The sequence below is a fragment of the Anolis carolinensis genome, chromosome 2, assembly GCF_035594765.1.
Source record: "Anolis carolinensis isolate JA03-04 chromosome 2, rAnoCar3.1.pri, whole genome shotgun sequence".
Taxonomy (NCBI): domain Eukaryota; kingdom Metazoa; phylum Chordata; class Lepidosauria; order Squamata; family Dactyloidae; genus Anolis; species Anolis carolinensis.
The window spans coordinates 49,101,520-49,122,807 of record NC_085842.1 but is presented as its reverse complement, the minus strand read 5'-3'; positions in this window follow the sequence as shown (position 1 = coordinate 49,122,807).

Here is a 21,288-nt window from a genome sequence, read left to right as displayed (position 1 = left end):
TCCCTCAATTTAGACACTATATTCCTTTTCATGCAGCCTAAAATCCCATTGGCTTTTTAGCTGCTTCATCACACTGTTGGCTGATCTTCAACTTGCTGTCCACAAAGATTTCAAAGTCTTTCTCACATAGACTGTTGTCGAGCCAGGCATCACCCGTTTTGTATCTTTGCATTTCATTTTTTCTGCCTAAGTATAGTATCTTACATTTGTACTTGTTGAAATTCATTTTGTTAGTTTTGGCTCAGCTCTCTAATCTGTCCTCTGAAGTATTAGCTACCCCTCTTAATTTGGTGTCATCTTCAAACTTGATAAGCATGCCCTCTAAACCTTCATCCAGATCATTAATAAGGATGTACAGTACTGGGCCCAGAATCAAACCCTGCGGGACTCCACGAGTCACTTCTCTCCAGGTTGAAAAGGAACAACTGGTTAGCACCCTTTGCGTTTGGTTGCTCAATCAATTATAGATTCATCTAAGAATAATATTGCCTAGCCCACATTTCATTAGTTTGCCTGCAAGAAGGTCATGGGGGATTTTGTCGAAGGCCTTACTGAAATCAAGATATGCTGCATCCACAGCATTCTCTGCAACTACCAAACTTGTAAATCTATATTTAAAAAAAGGAGATAAGATTAGTCTGGCATGAAACATCCATGTTGATTTTTGGTAATCACAGCATTCCTTTCTAAGTGATTGTAGACTGCTTCCTTAATGATCTGCTCCAGAATCTTTCCTGGTATTGAATTGTTTGGGTCTTCTTCTTTTCCCTTCTTGAAAATGGGGAAAATATTTGCCCTCCTTCAGACTGCTGGGACTTCTCCTGTTCTCCAAGAATTCTCAAAGGTTATTGCCCATGGTTCTGAAATTACTTCTGCTAATTCCTTTAATCTTCTTGGATGTAGTTCATCTGGCCCTGGAGACTTGAATTCATTTAGAGAGTATTCCTGGACTACTTCTTCACCTATTTTGGGTTGCATTTCCCCTATTGTTTTGTCTGCTTTATATTGCTCAGGTTGAAAACCAACCTCCTTTTGGGAGAAGACTGAGGCAAAGAAGGTGCTGAGCCAGGATGAAGAACGTGACAAAACATCCTGTCAACAGTTGACCAACTAGACACAAAGAAGAGATATGGTAGTCATGGGCAATTTCAAGTATCCCGACATTTGCTGGAAAACAAACTCAGCCAAGAGTACACAGTCCAGCAAATTCTTCACTTGCCTTGCAGACAATTTATGGACCAGAAGGTAGAAGAGGCAACAAGGGGATGGGCTATTCCCTATCCCATCCTAACTAACACGGAGGACCTGATCAATGCAGTCGAAATGGTCAGATCCTTAAGGGCAAGTGACCATATGCTCCTGCAGTTTGCGATATGAACGAAGGCTGAAAATAAGACAAGTCAAACTCCCAGTCTGGACTTTAGGAGAGCTGACTTCTAAAAAATGAAGGAAATGCTGACCAGCATTCCATTGATGCCAATACTAAAAGACAAGGGAGTTACGGATAGATGGGCATGAAGGTTAGGAGGCATAATCATCAAGTTTGCAGACAACACCAAATTGGTAGGGATAGCCAATATTCCAGAAGACAGAAGCAGAATTCAAAATGATCTTAACAGATTAGAGAGATGGGCCAAAACTACCAAAATGAAGTTCAACAGAGACAAATGCAAGATACTCTACTTAGGCAGAAAAAAATGAAATGCAAAGATACAGAATGGGGGATGCCTGGCTCAATAGCAGTGCATGTGAAAAAGATCTTGGAGTCCTTGAGGACAACAAGTGGAACATGAACCAACAATGTCATACAGCAGCTAAAAGAGTATAAGGTCTAGATCTAGGGAAGTCATGCTACCTCTCTATTCTGCTTTGGTCAAACCACACCTGGAATACTGTGTCCAATTCTGGGTACTGTAATTGAAGGGAGATTTTTTTTTCATGTCAGGAGCAACCTGAGTTGCTTCTGGAGTGAGAGAATTGACGAGCTGGAATGTGTCCAGAGAAGGGTGACTAAAATGATTGATGGCCAGGAAAACAAGCCCTATGAGGAGCAGCTTAAGGAACTGGGCATGTTTAGCCTGCAGAAGAGAAGGCTGTGAGGAGACATGATAGCTATGTATAAATATGTGAGGGGGGGGGGGGTCATATGGAGGAGGAAGGAGGCTTGTTTTTGGCTGCCCTGGAGACTAGCACACAGAACAATGGCTTCAAACTACAGGAAAGGAGATTCCACCTGAACATCAGGAAGAACTTCCTCACTGTGAGGGCTGTTCAGCGGCGGACTGTGGTGGATGCTCTTTCTTTGGAGGCTTTTAAACAGAGGCTGTCAGGGGTGCTTTGAATGTGCTTTTCCTGCTTCTTGTCAGTGGGTTAGACTGGATGGCCCATGAAGTCTCTTCCCACTCTATGATTCTATAATTCTATGAGCAGAAGGTTTTTTCACCTACATCTAGTCTTAGTGAATAGGATGCGGGTGAAAAAAAATCACACCCATTTCAACAAGGATGTACACCTAGCTATTATTGCCTTATTGCCTAGCCTACCAATGACTCTTGATTACTTCCATGTCAGCAGGGAGGACATTCCAAATATCAGCCTGACTTAAAAGGAGCTGTTCAAGATGCTGAGTCCAATCCCCCAAATAGGGGCAGCATTTTAGGTAGATCCTTCAAAGCTTTGGTTAAAACCCAGAGTAGATTCACCAACATGGAAACCACTTGCAGCTTCCATTGCAGCTTACAACATAAGAATAGTGCATGCAGTTGTACAGAAAATAGTAGCAAACCAAGGATTTTCTGCATCCAAATTGCATTCTGACAGAAACCAAATTCTTGTAAATGCAGTAGAAGAAGCTCTTCAGTGTATGAGTGTATTATACAAATGACATATACTGTATTAGCAATATAAACCTTAATTAAAAGCAGACTGCCCTCATCACTGAAATTCAACATGTTATTGTCAGTTTGATTGTTTCAAAACCTTCAAATGCTCTCCCTATAATTGGTCCTATAATTAGCCACTATTCTCTGCATTTCACATCTTTCAACTAGTTTCCTTTCCAATAACTTTGAGAGTGACGAAACACACATATTCAAGCTGGATCAGATCAAGAAATGCCTAAATAAATATCATGCAATGAAATATTACAATAGGACCCATGTTTGCAAATTTTATCTTCACATTCAGTAACATTTTAAAGTACAAATGCAGTCATAGAAGTTAAGGGGAGGAAGTGTCATAAGGAGAGAAAAATTAAACATGCAGCAAAATATTGTATCACTCTGTGATTCATATGTCATATTGACATAGGGTTTTACATTTTTTTAATTGTCAAGAAACACAGCCATGGGACTATAGAAGCATTGCAAAGGGGAATCTTTCAAACAGAATATAATGGAACCAGAGAAGAAACAATGGCTTGTAGAAAACAGGCTTGCTTACCTGTAATTCCTGGCAGACATCCAAAATGTTAGCTCATTAGCTAAATTAGGGTGTTTTGTTGAAGTTAAGTAATATTTGCATAATATTAAATGAACACAAAGGCAGGTGAAGAGCTAGCACAGAAACTTAAACTACCCAGAAGATTGCCCAGGTTTGTATAACAAAATTATTTACTCTATTAACATATTGTTTGGATGGGGATGAATATATTCTAATCTATATATATATATATATAAAAGGGTATTGAAATTTCAGCCTAGGACAAAACAACAAAACTACACATCCCAGAAACACTAAATTTGGCAGCACAACCCCTCATCCGTGCCTCTACGTTCATACAACAAAAAGAAAAGAAAAATAAAGTCCTAATTAGAGGGAGAGGAATAATTGTTTTTATCCAAATGCTGCCAGTTAGAAGGCTAAGCTCCGCCTACTTGGTCTCCTAGCAACCCACTCAGCCCAGGGGACAGGCAGAGTTAGTCCTCACTTAGGCCTCTTCCACACTGCCTATAAAATACAGATTATCTGATTTTAACTGGATTATATGGCAGTGTAGACTCAAGGCCCTTCCACACAGCTATATAACCCATTTATAATGGACTTAATGTCAGGGGAAAACCTTTACCATTTACCTTAACTACCACCAGTTCCTCAATACTTTATTTCCCATACCACCATACTTCGCCACAGCAACGCGTGGCTGGGCACAGCTAGTCTATATATATAAAAGAGTAATGAAATCGCCCCCGGCCGCTAAACAACAAAAGTAAAAGCCCCAGATCCTAGAAATTTGGCAGCATAATCCACCATCCTTGCCTCTAGGTTCATACAACAAAATTACACATCACACACCTCCACAGGGACTACACAACCCAAAAAATAAAAACACACCATCTGTGCCTGCACCAAATGGCACCCCTCTTGCGGACAAAAAAAACCCCACCCCTCCCCTCAATGAACACTGCCACGCGGTCCCTTTTCCCCTGCAACTATACTGCCGCCATCTTGCAACAACAGCTGCTTCACACTCCTCTGGAGGGCCTGGAGGGAGGTGTGGGCCTTGCATCGGGAATGGCACCAGGGAGGAGGCAACAGTGAGGCCTGCACGGGGCCCCCCCCGCCTCTGCCCTCCGGTGACACCTGGCCAGGACCGGGGCGGGGGAACCGGCAAGGAGAAGGCCCAGTGGCCAGGCCATCTTGACCAGCAGCCCGACACAATAGCGCTTGCCTTCTCGCCACTTCCCTGGCAAAATCGGTGGTTTACTGGTGCTTTTCCCACCTCCGCATCTACCAAGAATGAGGGAAGGAGAACGACACCGGTGGTTTTCTCCTTCCTTCTCTACACACAAATGGCCGAGGGCAAGGTGGGTTTCCCCTCTGAGGTTATATCAGGAAGACGGGGAAGGGGGCAAGGAGCAGGAAGGAAAGTCTGGACAGTTGGCCAGCCAACTGCCCCAAAAGGAGGGAAGGGGGAGGAGGGAGAGAACAAAGACAAAGGGAGGAAAGTCCGGAGACATGGCCATCTGATTGAACACAATAAAAACCGTCAGGACAGATGGCCAGTCAACTGCCCCAAAAGGAGGGAGGGGGAGGAGGGAGGGCCAAAAGGAGGGAGGGGGGGAGGAGGGAGGGAAGAAAGACCAAGGGAGAAAAGTCCGGAGACATGGCCATCTAAATGAACACAATAAAAACCGTCAGGAGACATGGCCAGCCAACCGCCCCTAAAGGAGGGAGGGAGGAGGAGGGAGGGAGGAAAGATCACCTAATGACAGTGGCGGAGTTCCCGCGCAAAGGGGAATGACACAAATTTAAAAACACCGCCCCACCGCCATTAGCTGCTTTTCCCGCCTCAGGATCTAACGGGAACGAGGGAAGGAGGAGAACGTCACCGACGGTTTCTTCTCTTCTTCTCTACACACAAACGGTCAAGGGCAAGGTGGGTTTCCCCTCTGAGATTATATCAGGAAGACGGGGAAGGAGCTAACACCTCCCAACAAAGCATTACCCCAGGCAGGAATCAGACACACTTTGAACATACAAGGCAGGAAACAAACGGTGCAAGCTAATACTGCCCAACAAAGGATTCCACCAGGCAGGAATCAACCAGGGTTTGAAGTTACAAGACAGGAAACAATCAGAGCCACCTAACACCTCCCAACACATGATTTCCCCAGGCAGGAAGCAGCCAGCCTTTCAGATTATAAGGCTATTAAATGCTAATCAAGGTGACTAATAACAACATTCGGACCTGCCGCACTGACACTATTCATTACATTCCAGTTCACCAAACAAGGATTCCCATAAGAAGAAAACAGCCAGGATGCAAGGCTATTCACTACTATTCCACCTGGCCAACAAATGAGCCACAGCAACGCGTGGCCGGGCAAAGCTAGTTGTTTAATATTTCTGCTCCAACAAGGGTCACACATTAGCAGAAGTGACTGCTGCATACTGCCTTCTACCACATATGCTAATGTACATTAGATAGGATGTTTCCAGTTGCATCCATCTTCTATGGGTGAATATTCGTGTTCCCTCAATTGGTTTAGAGCCATAATCCTTGAGAAGCTCTTGGAACTGATGAGAGTAATATTGATTGGTAGATACTACCCCTGAGTTACAAACAAACACTGGTATTAACTTAGGACCTTATCACATGAAGTTGACTAACATGGGTGACAGTGAGGGGATTCAACAGCCAGCATGGTGAATCTGGTGGGTAGTGGGGGGAATCTGTCTCTCTACATCTCACAACTCTAGCATCGCCACCTTCCCAATCATATGGGGGAAAGCTTCTCCCCACTCACCCCATTGCTGGCAACAAAAACATGGGAAGCCTCCTGTGTTCTCCTTGCCTCTTCTTAGGATGCATTCAGCACAGTTCGGGACAGAGCCCCATTGGAAGTAGCTCTGTGTCATTTGATTGGATCTGTTGGGCTCTATCCTCAAACTGTGCTGGATGTGTGCTAGAATGGGAAAAACCCTCAATGTGATGAGGTCCTTAATGGCAACTGTGTTTGTTGCAGGAAATGTATCTCTACATTTCAGCCAAGTCATACAATGACTGGAATGAAACATCATTGGTGTCCAGCAAAACATTACAGATATAGTAAGATATGATATGTCATCATTGGAACTTCAGAACAACCTTAACAGAACTTCATATCTAGTGCAAGCATTTGTTGGGAGTACAAATGTTAGAAAATGGGATGAGACAGTATATATGCCATCAGGACAGAGATTGTTGCCATTATCCTGCCCACATGTTGATTCAGTGTGTGAATATTTCTTACAAACAGAGCTAATATGCATTTCAACTCACTGAGCGCTTTTCCTTTTTTAACATAATTAAAATATGTCTATTGTATTCTGCTTACTTTCTGAAGCTGGAATTGGAATTTAGAAGATGTAGTTTCATTTTCCAGTTTTTTTTTCTTTGATACAGTAACAATTTGAGCCATATTCAGTCCTTCTGAAAGTGTATTTATACAAAGCATGAGAAGAGGGGGTGCATTAGATCTCTACAGCCAAGATGTTTTGCCCTCTTATTCACAGAAAACAACAGACAATCACAGAGAACCTCTGCTGTGTCCATGCCTGCTGTCCACATGAGTTGGAGACTAAGGAGTCCAGTCTAGAAAGAAAGAGCATTCTTTTCAGACTTATTATTCTCCACAATGTATAGGGTAACAAAATTGTGACGGGGTGAGGAGAGGAGGGAGGGAGGGAGGGAGGGAGGGAGGGAGAAAGAGAGAGAGAGAGAGAGAGAGAGAGAGAGAGAGAGAGAGAGAGAGAGAGAGAGAGAGCTCACACAGTTATTTTCTACCTCACATATGGGTAAATAGGATTTTTTCGGGTGAGAGGTCTAAGCTGTGCCATGAAGACAAAACAAAAAAGCAGGGGATGTTGTCTGAGCATAAAATACATCATATTAAACAGACACACTGGTTTCTTTTATGATACACTAGCTTGGGGGCCCGGCGGTGCCCGGGTTATTTGAGAACGGAATTGTTTGCCTTTGTTCCAAGTTTAGTCTCGATCCAGTGTCAGTTGGCTTTAGTTGGTATGGGTGAACTACAACTCCCATGGTCCATGGTCGATCCCCCTCCAAACAGCTCCGGGATGTTAAGCCGCCCTGAGTCCCCTGTTGGGTGAGAAGGGCGGGATATAAATATTGTAATAAATTGTAATAAATAAATAAATAAAGCAGGTCATGGGGACTCGATGTGTCAAGTTTGGTCTTGATCAGACATTGGTGGGGGTCGCAGTGGTCTGGGGAAGTGAGTGAAGATACTGTCAATCCCATCATCCATGGTCTGTTGTTCCCTCAAATGATAGGAGGACGTAAAGTGGGACACATTGCACCTATATGTCAAGTTTGGTACAGTTTCATCATTCATGGGGATCACAGTGGTCCGTGGGAGGTGAATTGGATGAAAGTACTGGAAATCCCATCATCCTTGGTGCATTCTTCTGCAAACAACACCAGGACATAAATTGTGTGACATTGCACCTGTGTGTCAAGTATGGTACAGTTTCGTCTTTCATGGGTATCACAGTGGTCCGTGGGAGGTGAATCGGGTGAGGGTACTGCAAATCCCATCATCCATGGTCCATGCTGCACCAAACCGGATCAGGACGTAAAGGGGGCCACATTGCACCTGTGTATTAAGTTTGGTACAGTTTCGTCATTCATGGGAATCACAGTGGCCTGTGGGAGGTGAATTGGATGAAGGTACTGCAACTCCCATCGTCCTTGGTCTGTCCTCCCCCAAACTGCTGCAACATATAAAGTGTGTCATTTGGGATATATATACCAGATTTGGTTCAGTTCTGTCATTTGTAGCAGTTGCTGTGGTCTCAAGAAGAGAGTGAAGGTACTACATGTCCCATCTGTGTGCCAAGTTTGGTCCAGTTCCGTCACTGGTGGGCATCGCAGTGGCCTGTGGGAATCGTAGTGATTGAAAGTACTACATATCCCATCACCCATGGTCCATCATCCCGCAAACGGCACCAGGACATAAAGCGCATCATGGGGTAGGCTGTCTGGAATTGTGAGAGTTGGAGTCCAAAACACCTGGAGGGCCCAAGTTGGCCCGTGCCTGGTTTAAAGGCTTCCATAGAATCCTAGAGTTAGAAGGGGTGCCCAAAGGCCATCTAGTTGAACCCCCTTCTGCCATAGAGGAAGACACCATCCAAGCCCTCCCGACAGATGGCCATCCAGTCATAAATGCGATTGGGAGATAGAGAGAGTCCTAGATTTGAAAGGGGTCTTTGAAGGTCATCCAGTCCAGCCCCTTCTGCTGTAAAGGAAGACACCATCCAAGCCCTCCTGACAGATGGCCATCCAGTCATACATACGATTGGGAGATAGATAGAGTCCTAGATTTGAAAGGGGTCTTTGAAGGTCATCCAGTCCAGCCCCATCTGCCACAAAGGAAGAGTCCATTCAAGCCCTCCCGACAGAAGGTCATTCCAACCATACATACAATTGAGACATTTATTTATTTATTTATTTATTTCTGATATTTCTCCCCCGCCTTTCTGCAATGGACCCAAAGTGGCTTGCAAGGTCATTAAGCCACGTGCTAACATCCACCATATAAATAAAACATAAAAGTAACGTCAAGCAATAGTAGTATAAATAAGACATAGCTGTGTTCAGTGGGGGCAGGTGAACTACAACTCCCATATGCAAGTCCATCATCCATGGTTCATCCCACCCCAAACAGTGCCTGGGTGTATAGTAGGCCATGGGGACTGTATGTGTCAGGCCTGTTAGAGTGTGTAGGCCAAAGCCTGCTCTGTGGTAGTTTTTTGCCTCAGTAAAAACTGGGGGGGGGGGGGAGTAAACCATCCTTAAAAGGAAAGATTTAAAAGATAAGTCATTATTTTCTCTTTAGTGTGCTGTGAATAATACTATGTCCCAATGAGCCAGGGAAAACCTGTCTTCATTGGAACAGTATTAAGGGGTGAAGATGGCCCCCTCCTTTGGGCCTAGCCGGGCCTAGCAGCCTGTCAGTAGAAGCGCTGAAGGAGGTGAGGTGAAGGGGTAGAGTTTTCATAAACATACCCACAAACATTGTTGAAAAGGAAGCATTAAAACATAATTATTTTCCATCATTAGTTGGATTCAGAATGCTGTGAATGTGTGAGTGAACTGTAATTCTTAGAACCAAAGTTTTTTATTATCAGTCTGATAGTTGGGCATGTTGGGTCTATGTGGTCCAGATCCGTTGTCAGTGGGTTCATGGGTCGTAGGGGTTATGTGTGTCAGGTTTGGTCCAGCTTCGACCTTCCTGGTGGTCCCAGTGGTGTTTTGGATTACCAAAGTGTAGGCCGAGGCTGTTAACTCTCCCAGAGCTAGCTTCGTTCTGAGGAGATAAGTAGGCCGAACGAAGCCAGTTGGTAGTAGTTTTTGCCTCAGCGGTCCCATTGGCCTGTGAAAGTGGAGGCCAATCAGAAAGCTGGCCAATATTCCGGCCAGCCAATCAGAAAGCTGATCCATATTCCGCCAGGCCAATCAAAACGCGAGCACATACACCGCCCGACCAATCAAAACGCTGACACAAACATACAAACATTCACTTTTATTATATATATAGATAAGCTTCTTTTAGAAGCAATCATACTGGAAGATTTCAAAAAGCAGACTAGTCGCTTCCTATTTTGTTTATATAATTGCACTTAAAATGAAATCTGGGTCAAAAACAGAAAGGTCAATTCTTGCTTGGGTTTTCACATCCATAAGAACAGCATGTTAAATGGATTTCAAAAAGGTTGCTAACATTTCTTGAGGAGGAATTAAAAGCACATTAGCAGTATTATGAAGTGGTTCTAATGTGTAGATTTATCCTATGTCAGATGAGGGAGTAAGCAGTCACAGCTAGACACTGAGAGGATCTATTTCTCATCGGAAGTCAAAATTAGGTGTTTAAAAATACTTCCAAAATACATTTCCTCTCAAAATCTGGTGAAATCTAGAAGAAGTGGATTCCTAAGGCAGGGATGTTCAGTGTAAGCTTGAATTGATATATTTGGTATATTTGAAAGGATGTCCTATTGAGGAGGGGACAAGCTTGTGGTCTGATGCTCTACAAGCTAAACATGGAGAAATAGATTAAACTTGAAAGAAAGAGATCCCATCTGAATATTAGGAAGAACCTCCTGACAATGAGAGCTGTTCAACACTGGAGTAGCCAGCCTTGGAGTATGGTCTCCTTCTCTGGTTGACCATTTGACAGGAGTGCTTTGACTGTATATTCCTGCATGGCAGGGTGTTGAATTGGATGACTCTGGTGGTCCCCTCTATGATTCTATAATCTTCCTCTCTTCCCCTCTGTGAATTTGTAGTACAGTATTTGGTTGTTAGTGGAAAGCTGCACTATACACCCACATGAAGCGGTAGAGAAAGTTTGGAGGAACCTTAGGTTTTGCAAAGAAAGTATTTTAAGGAAGAACTTAAGATGAGGAGACAAGGAAAATTCTATGGGGACTGCTCATGGAATAGTGACTGGATGTTGTGGAAAATATGAAAAACAGAACAGGGAAGATATCAACTGGAATAGCTGGAACTGCTACAATGCTGGACTTATCATTCATAACTTGGATAGTACAGCTATTCATTCCACCATAACTAAAGATTTGTATGGAATAACTCAAAAGAAGAAAAATCAGCAGCAGTGAGGGAGAAAACAGCCACTTATTATGCTAGTCTGAGATTCAAAAAGTAGGGGATTTGGCAGGTCTGTGGAATTTCTCCCTTCCCCAACTTACATTGAGAAATGAACAATGAATTTGCCACTTAACACTTCTTTGCAGATTTTAAATTAAATGAGAAAAGGTAGGTGGAATTAACATAATCCTTCCAGAAGCTCCTTGGCAATAAAAAATAATAAGTTTCTGCTGCACATTCCAAGGAGGTTTAGAGCACCTGATTACAGTAATGTGCCATATTTTAGTTACTAGAATTTTCAGCTTTTTGGTCATTTTGTCATTATGATATAGCATATGATGGATTTACTAAAATCCACTGCCTCTTTATAAGCGCCATCTGGAAAGCAGTATGGTATTTTTGACTACCATATATGTTTGTGTAAAAGTTTAAAAATGACTGACAATAATTGACCTGAAACATGGACTGACTTATTCACAGGCCAATACCATTTGGGGTGAATGAGAGCAATGGTAGACATTTTTGATAGGGGTTTACTGTATAAGCCTTCTGATCTTCATAAGACTTGCAGATAATTTGAAAATTGTCTGCTACTACTTTGCTCCACCTCAAGTACTCACAATGGTGGGCTCTCTGTGTTCCTTGAGCTCCTCCATGCTGCTACTGAATGCTACTTGGGCTACAAGAAGGGAGGACAACCTTATCCTCCTTGTTTGAAAAAACAAGGGACAATGTGATGGAGACGCTGCCTCTTGTCCGCTGCCTTTGCATTGGGTCCCAGATAGAGTCAAGTTGTTTTCCTTCCTCTTCTTCCGCTCCCCTTTTTTCAGGCTGGATTTAATTCCTTTTCCTAATTCCTTTCCCTATCTCTGTTTGTATAGCTGTAGACATTTTTAAGGTCAGCAGTGCAACTTACACATACATCCCCAAACCCTATCCCCTCAAATAAACAAATCTATTTTTCTTTAGCTCTTCCTTAGTATATTCCTTCTACGCATTTTTAAAAGGAGAGGAAAATATTTGTCTGTCCCTAAATTTTACCCTCGAATGATACATGGATCATAGCAAAATCCATAATTTTGGCCCCCAAACCTGCCCTTGATTTAAACATCAGATCAGCTAATACACAATTGGATATTGTGTGTGTGTGTGTGTGTGTGTGTGTGTGTGTGTGTGTGTGTGTGCGTGTGCGCGCGCGCACACACACACATATGCCTAAACTGTAGCGAAGCTCTGTTTAAAATTCCAATACTGTGTTCTTGTCAAATCTGCTTTAGATGTATTTCTCAACATCTGAAGGAAGATGTCTGCACTCTGTGTGTTTAGATGTATTGCTAAAAATATGAATTGTGATACATTCAGATTCTTTCTTTTTTCCCTCCCCTGTACAATAATCCTAGGAAAGCAACCCTGGTTAATATAATCATGGCAATATTTTAATTTACCATTCTGTAGTTCACAGGGGTGATGATAACCTTCCAGAAGCATGAAGGGTCAACACACCCTCTGAACTTGAGGTCCTTCTTGCAATTTCAAAGGTAGAACTGTATGCTTTTGTGTATTTATGTATTTTATCTTATTTATATATGATGTTCCTTTTTGTTTATTATGGTTTGTTGGTTTTGCATTTAATTTGAAATATATATATACTTGTTTTATTATGTATTCTGTGATTTTAGACTGTTATGAGACACTTCGAGTCCCTGCGGTGGTGTTGTTGTTGTTGTTGTTGTTGTTGTTGTTGTTGTTGTTAATTTCCTCAAACTAAAGACCCAAGGTCTCCAGGGGGCATAGAAATGAAGTGTGTATAGGATGCAAGTGAGCTATTCTAGACTCAACCCTCCCACCCCCAGAAAAGAAAAGAAAACCCAAAGATACAACCAAAACATTAAGTCTGGGTTTGAAAGAGGGAAAGCTCAAGATTTTCCTCTTTCCAGTGAAGAAATAGAAAAATCAGAGGTTTCTTACTGGCCATTTTGTGTGATATATATATATATATATACATACACACACACACACACACACACATATACACACACACACATATACATACATACACACGCACACACACATACACAAAGTGAAGAGAAATGTATCACTTAGAGTGTAGCCCATGGGCCATACTTGTTCCAATCTGGAATCTTTTCAGATTACACAATTGGTAGCACTATGGTTCAACTTTTACTGATAGTGTTATATCCTATGGTGCTCTCTGGCTGAGAACTCTGAATGTCTGTGCATGTGCCTTCAAGCAATAGCCCTCAATTTATGGTAATCACATGGATTTCACAGGGTTTTCTTAGGCAAGGAATATACAGCAGTGATTTTGCTGGTTCCTTCCTCTGAAATATAGCCTACAGCACCTGCAATTCATTGGGAGTCCCTCATCAAAGTACTAACCAGGGCTGACCCTGCTTGGCGTCCAAGATCAGATAGGATCTGGTGCTTTTATGCCTGAGAATTCTAAATATTGTGTTGTCGAAGGCTTTCATGCCCGGGATCGAAGGCTTTCAATCCCCAGGATTCCCTAGGACATACTCTTGGCAGTTAAAGTAGAATCGCAAGGATTATAATTGTGTTCTTTGGAAGGGTATCTCTAGAATTTCCAAATGAGTGAATGATATCCTGATTAGATGCTGATAGTCTCTACAGTACAACAAATTATATTATATGATTTCTTGGATATGCCCAACAGCAAGACTTTGAACCTTACCCCCTCTACTAAATGTAAAATAGCATAATTCTATGAGTATCTGTGTGAGTTTATAATTTATAGATCAGCTGGTGGGTATAACTGATGAAATCAAGGAAAGTGTGTAGCTGCAATCTCTGAAATATTATTTATGAGTGACTTCAGGCAGATGGCATCAGTAAAAGTCTTGGCTAGGGGAACCCATGGATATCAGACCATGGTAGTGGTCTACAGTACAACAAATTATCTTATATTACATGACTTCTTGGATATGCCCAAAAGCAAGACTTTGAACATTACCCCTCTACTAAATGTAAAATGGCATCATTCTATGAGTATCTGTGTGAGTTTATAATTTATGGATCAGCTGGTGGGTATAACTGCTGAAATCAAGGAAAGTGTGTAGCCACAATCTCTGAAATATTATTTATGTATGACAGGCAGATAGCATCAGTAAAAGTCCTGGCTAGGGGAACCCATGGATATCAGACCACTAGGCAAATCTCTGGTAGTCTAGTTTGCCAGTCTAGGATAAAAAATCTCAAATGGATACAAGATTCCTACAGTCCTAACACAGGGACTGCAATACTTGTTTTTGCCTAAAAGAAAATACTCCACTAGAGAGTGGGGGGGGGGGGGAACTATTGCAGATTTCTACATTCAGAATTTGAGTCAACTCAAAGTTGAAATCAAAGTTACACAGCATTGACATTATGTGGTGGCAAAGCCCTGCCTTTTTATGGGAAGCTAAGATCAGCACGTAGCAAGCAACGGCGGTAAGTCTGCATTTGGAATTCTGTATTCAGCCCCAGCAGACACATATTGACAAATGGAAGGGGAGATCAGCAAAGAGCAGGCAACATAATTAGTGGGCTAGAAAGATTGATTTAAGAGTTAATAATGTATCACTTGGCAAAGCAACTAAGGGGGAGGGAACCTCGCCTACAAATACTTAAGGAACATAAATGCTGGGGATGAAGGGGAATTATTTAGATGGCTGCCGGTGAGAGCTCTAGAAGGAAATGGAGAAAGAGAAAAATTACACTGAAACTCAGAAAAATATCCAACGACCTAATCCATCTCACTGACAAGCCAGCATTACTTTTAAAAAGGAGTTGCATACCTTGTCTCTATGTCATGAAAGTCTGTCTCAGTATTAAAGAACTTTCACTGTCAGAGATGCAGCAATGCCCTTAATGCCTATTTGTGAGTCTATTTTCACGCCCACTGGTCAGAGGAAAGGAAAAAGATATTGCTTCATGGAAAAGCATATAGGGCTAAACCCAGAGTTAATCTCAAGTAGAAATCGGCACATCCGTGGTAATTAGCAGGTCTTATCAATTTAAATGGGTCAATTCTAGTCGAGGGAAAAAACATTAGATTTATTATGGAATGGGGACTATGTGGCCATTGGGACTCCCACCAATCTGCTTTGTTAAGAAAAACACATTTTAGTATTATTATTATTGTGTCAGGAGCGACTTGAGAAACTGCACGTCACTTCTGGTGCGAGATAATTGGCTGTCTGCAAGGACGTTGCCCAGGGGACGCCCGGATATTTGATGTTTTACCCTCCTTGTGAAAGGCTTCTCTCATGTCCCCACATGGGGAGCTAGATCTGACAGAAGGAGCTCACTTAAAAACTAAATAAACAACTCATGTAAGCCCATTACATGCTATTTTAGGAGATACCCCATTCCAAAACAAATCCTCTTTCCAAAGTAACCTCCTAAGGAGTGCTTGAAGTAATGCAACATTGAGTACGGTCACCAAAATGACAACCATGAAGGTATAACCATTGCTTTCCAGGGGACCTTTCCAAATAAAAGGCACCAAGTGTTAAGAATATAAGCAGAAATGTGCAGGATTAAGCCCATTGGTATAGCAGTACAATTTTAACCTCAGGACACTGTCTTGATAGCATCTCATAGCTATGTCCTCACGGAGAAAAATTATTAAATTTGCAAAAGGACAAAAGGCAGAATTAATTCTGTCAGAGCACTATTGACTTCTCTTTCCCACCTTAATCCATGCAGAAAGGTGGCTAAGAAGAAAATGTTGTTGTTGTTGTTGTTGTTGTTATCCTAGATTATCAATCAGTCTGATACAATATGCATGTATGAAAGCCATGATTTCAGGAATTATATTTTGTGCACCAGAAAATGGACCATTTCCATATTAAACCCAATCTTATTGTGAAGCTGAGAGAAATAAAATCTGCCACGGATGGCAGGATGCTGTGAAATGAGAATTTGTGACAAGATATTGGAAGACCATTAAATCATTCAATTTATATCCTGCTTTTCTCCCACAGTGGAATTCAAAGATTACAGAAACAATAGAGGACAAAATAGTGAATGTGACATGGCCTGGGAAATGATCGCAATATACATTCTCATCAGGCATGATATGCAACACTATACTGAAGTAAGATTCAGCGATCAATCCTTCTGGAATGGGAATGGGGTACCATCTTCTCCTTTGCTTCTGGCAGCAAAATATCTTGGGGTTGTCTCATCAACATTTCTAGTTTTGAAATAATTCATTACCTATCTAGACTACAGAAAATGATGTTTCTGGTTAGATTTCAAATATGGCACAAATGAAACATGCTTGTGTTCAAATGGTACATTTGTTTTCCGACACAGAAAAGTCTGTAGTGTTATGATAGAGAGGCATGCTAATATCAGAGAAAATGTTTAGCAATACAAATCTACTATCTTTTAGTAAATGTCACTGTCAAACTAGTACCGTTGCACAGATGCAGAGACTTGTGATAGTAAGAATCCATATTCTAGTATATTCCACTATTGGTGATCGCACAGTTGCTGTGCAATAGCAGGTTCATGTAATAAAGTCCTCTTGTCATGCTTGTCATGGTCATGGTCATGCTTGTAACCAGATTGAAATAAACTTCAATATAACATTGAAATTAGAGGAAGTATGATTTTGTTTGCTCATTTGATTGCTTTAAATAGGCTTCCTTGTAGCCATGCTGGATTGCCATTGTGGTTCAAAAAATTTGCCAAGCTATGATGCAAAGAGAAAGTTAGCTGATCCCCCCTGTCCCTCTTCCAGACTGCCAATAAAAGTGGCAGCCTAGAGCCTTGAAGGCTGTTATCTTGAATTCTTTGATAATAACTGAGCAGAAGTCTCACTGGACCAAGCTATTCTACCCACAATTGCCTTGCAAAAATGTGCCAGTAAACTGCCCATGACTCTGCCTCTGCTTAGCCATTGTGCCAATGGGGACCACATGTCTTGCAATATGGAAATGCCATGCTCGACAGCATTAATCCTTGAAGGTACTCCTGATAACTTAGGTTGGTATGAATTGCCCTACTTCTCCATCTGGGACAGATTGTAAAAATGACCTTCAACCTGTTTGTAGGGAGAGAGAGGGAGGTGAAAATCACATTTAGCTGACAAAAGTGCCATATGTACAATTTACACTTGAATAAAACACTGACAAGAGCAGAAGCAGTGTTAATGACCTACACCCAAAAAGTGAGTAGAAAACTAGCCGTGTAGAGAAAGATTCAAAGAAGCATACCTACAGTGGAATTCCTATCTGAAAGGATGTGTGTCATACAGGGTTGGCGTTTGACAGTAAATTGTTTTCTTAAAATGGAAAGCAGATAATGGTAAAATGCAACCATACATGCAAGGCAGTATTAAATCAAAACAGCATTAAAGTGAAATGGCAGATATTAAATAGAAGGCCGTGACTGAAAGATAAAACTTCCACTGATAAAAGAAAGCAAAACTGGAATCTTTTAAGAGGCTGTGTGCCGTCCGCCGGACAATAAAAAACTATAAAACTGAAACGTGCTGTCCTTTATCCGGGCGAACTGCAAATCCCTATAAGCTGTCCTATAGATATTGAACGACTGAGTCTGGATAACTTCAAAAAAGGATGTTTATTCATACAAGGTTGTAAACCTGGCACAGATCTTAAAGTTGCAGAAAATGAAACAAATTTCTATAGGTTTTAGGTACAGAATTATCCCTGGTTCCAGAAAGCAAAGGTGATTATAAAACCACTATACCCTAATCACGCTGCCTATATTAGAAGGAGAAACTCTTTCCTTCCCTATCTTTACAGCAAAGATTAGTTCTAGAAGCGACAGAATAACCCTGCTCCTCCAACTAGATTTCCTATTCCAGATCAATATAATTCAATACTTATCTAATTTGGATAGGCTTAGATTGGCCTGGTTTTGAGGATGATTTGTCCCAGTTAGCCTTGCACAGCTCCAGCACGTTGGAAGACTATAGCCAGAATGAAGCTCCAAAATGGAGACTAGACCCTGGTAAAAAGGGCGGTCCTAAGATGTTGCACTCTTTGACCAATCACTGCAAAGAAAACTGCAGCCAGCTCTTGCAGATTCCAAGCCACTTTTCCTAGGCTTTTGCAGCCAGAGGCTCAAACAAAATGCAAAGGAGGGAAAACAAACAAACGACCAATAGGTAAGGCAAACCATCGTCCTGGGGGACGGAACACTCCCCGCTAAATTCCCAGGATGTGGGAATTTACCAATCAAAAACATACAAACACCTTTGTATACACAACAATACAAACACTAGAACTTTAAACATCTCCAATAAGCAACACGAGGTCACTAATTGGTCTGTCCAAAATGGACACTTTGCCTCTGTTGCAAGTCTTTAATTGAACTTTCCTGACCTTACCGTCCGGGCAAGGAAAGGTCTTTAATACAATGCCCATGGGCCACGCATGGCGGGGCAAGTCTTTGTCCTTTAACAACACAAGGTTTCCCACCTTGAAATTGTCCTCTGGGGTTTGCCAGAGTCTTCTGGTTGGAAGCTGGCTTAAGTATTCGGCCTTCCACCTCTTCCAGAAGTGGTTGGCTAAGGTCTGCACATGCAAAATTGGTGCCACAGTCCGATCGAATTGACTTAATTGGCCCTCTGAGGGCTATGAACCTTTTCAATGCATTTAAAAATGATGAAGTGTCCATCCCTTCTATGACTTCTATATGGACAGCTCGTATTACTAAACAAGTAAACAAAACTGCCCACCTCTTGTTATTTACAACACCACCCCTGGTTTTCCTAGTGACAACCTCCCAAGGACCAAACACATCGATTCCCACATGGGAAAAGGGTGGGTCTGTCAAAGTCCTATCCTGAGGTAGTTCTGCCATTAACTGACTTTGACAGTTACGTCTGAGTCGCCGACATTTGACACACTTAAAAATAACACTGCTGACCAAACTTTTAGCATTTACCACCCACAGACCTTCATTTCTAAGGGCTGCCTCAGTTAGAGTTCTACCCTGATGATGGATTTTCTCATGGTAGTGACGAACCAACAACAAAGCAATATGGCTATTGGGGGGTACAATGATGGGGTTCTTTGTACACACTTTGAGTTTAGCCTTAGCTAACCTCCCTCCCACTCTTAAAATGCCCTCCTTGTCTAGAAATGGGTTTAACTCACGCAAGAAACTCCGGCTGGGGGTGTTAAGCCCTTGCTCTAGCCTAGCTATTTCCTGCTTGAAAACAGATCTCTGCACTGACTTGAATATGACGCTCTTAGCCTTTATCATATCCTGGACCTGTGAAGGCTCACTATCTTTGCAAGCTAAACGATGTGTAAGTCTAGCAATTGCTCTAAGAAGACTGTGCCATTCCGAAAAACGTTCAAAATGGTGTCGTTCCAGACAAGATCTTTGGCCCATCTTGATTTCTGTGGTTGATTTGCAGGCTTTCACCTCTGCACTTCGTGAGACTTGAGCATTCATAATGTCCGAAAACCTTTGCTCATCTTTCGAGAGCGCTGTGGCTTCGTCTCTCTCAGAGACTTTGAAGATGGAGGAATACTCTGGAGTTATTGCTTGGCAGTAGACTGAGATGTGACTTAGGCAACTGCGCACAAGTGTAGGACGTCCACCTTTAAGCACCTGTGCTTGATTGGAGTCCAACGACGATGGTGGGTGCATCTTGTTTATGCACACTGGGCCTATGACTGTCCAGCCTAATGGCAATTGTTGCGCGATAGGTGCACCTGGAGGTCCTTTAACTTGGTCGTTCACACAGAACAAGCTCGGGCAGTCCGAGCCAAGCAAAAGGGCAATGTCCACATCTGGCCGAAAGGCTGGTATAGCATTCTTTAACCGTCGCAAATGTGGATGAGCCTCCACAACTTCTCTAGTTACAATTTGTTTTTTGTTCCGAGGGATGGAGGAACACTCAATCAGGTCTGGCAACCTGAACTGTCTCTTCTGGTCGCAAGAGGAGACAACAAAGCCAGATGCTATGCGACCCTGCAACTTCTTTTTTCCTGCACATGTAGTCATGGTGTAATCGACCATCTTGGTTTTAAGGTCAAACATGCGGAAGAACTCTGGAGTAGCCAGGGAGGCGTCGCTCTGTGAATCCAGGGCCACATAGAGTCTCTTTCTAAGCCAAGGGCTCTTGGCTGGATATACATCCGCTAGGCAGATAGGATGACAAACTCTGTACTGGTGCGAGTCAGAGCATAGTTCTGTGCAGGCGACTGCTGAAACCTCCACCTGCATCTCTGGTACGGCTGGCTTGTCGGTGTCTTCGACTGCTGACTTTTCTTTTGGTGAAGCGTTCTCTTTGGGGTGGGAGATGATATTGGAGTTGTGCATTGCGGTGCAATGCTTGAGGCTGTTGCATTTCTCACACTTGATGTTTTCTTTGCAGTTGGATGCAAAGTGTGGAGTTGCTCCACAGCATCTAAAGCAGATTCCCTGCTTTTGAACTAGCTGTTGCCTTTCTTTGTATGTCTTTCTACTAAACTCCCTGCAGTTGGCCAAGCTGTGAGGCTTTTGGTGAATAGGGCAAAGCAACTCTTTTACCTCCGACCTGGGTTCGTCAGTCTTGAGTTGAGTTTCGACTGCCTTTACGCTGACAGGTCTATTGGCCTCTCTAGGTGGTTTCTTGTCCACTTCAGGTGCCTTCTCTGGCTGGGTCCCTTGGTATAAGGTGGGGAGGCCCGTCTGTGGATCATTCCTTTCTCTGGCTGCCCTGGTGATGAACTGGACCAAATGAGAAAATGGAGGGTATGCCTGGGAGTGGGCCTCCTTGTAGTTGAAGACCTCCTGTCCCCAGCGTTCTTGCAAAGTGAAGGGCAGCTTGGTCAAGATCTGCCTCTGGGACAGGTGCTGATCGAGGCACTTCAAACCGGGCAGTTCTGGATTCTCCTTGGCCGACTCTAATTCCGTAAGGAGATCGCTGAGGTCCCACAAGAGTTTGAAGTCTTTGAGTTTCAAAGCTGGGAACCTTTGGAGCTTGTCCATAAGAGATGCTTCAATCTCTGTGCTGGCCCCATACCTCTGCTGCAACCTGGCCCAGGCCTTTTCCAGGGCTTTGTCGGGATCGGCTACGTGGGCTGCGTAGATCTTCTTAACTTGTGAGGATGAGGCTGGGCCCAACCATGCAGCCAGAAGAGTCAGTTCTTCCTCAGGCAATAACTTTAAGTCTCTGA